The following is a 406-nucleotide window of genomic DNA, read 5'->3' as shown; positions in this document are numbered from 1 at the left end:
TTCATACGAGATCGCATAGCATCAACCTCGGACATGTACTCCAGCACGATCGACTTGCCCATCAGAGCTAGTCGATCGGCTTCTTGTACGTTCGACCCAACTTGCTCGGTGCGTCCTCGAATCTGGTTGTGCAGCCCTTCCTGCGCCTGTTTTATGACACGGAGGCTCTCGTCCACCGTGTGGGACTGGAAATCCGTCTCGGTGCGGCCATTGGGGGATGTCCGTGGTCGCTGGTCCCCAGGGACTCCAGTAACCGCGGGTCCATACAACGATTCCGTGTACCCAGTAGTGGGAGCATACGACATTGGATACCCCTGTGGGGCATACGCCATGGGGTAACCTTGCGGTCCATACGCCATGGGGTACCCGGGTGGGGGCATTACGTATCCCTGAGGGCCCATTGGGG

Source organism: Trametes versicolor (genome assembly GCF_000271585.1).
Source record: "Trametes versicolor FP-101664 SS1 unplaced genomic scaffold TRAVEscaffold_12, whole genome shotgun sequence".
NCBI lineage: Eukaryota > Fungi > Basidiomycota > Agaricomycetes > Polyporales > Polyporaceae > Trametes > Trametes versicolor.
This window is presented reverse-complemented; position numbering follows the sequence as displayed.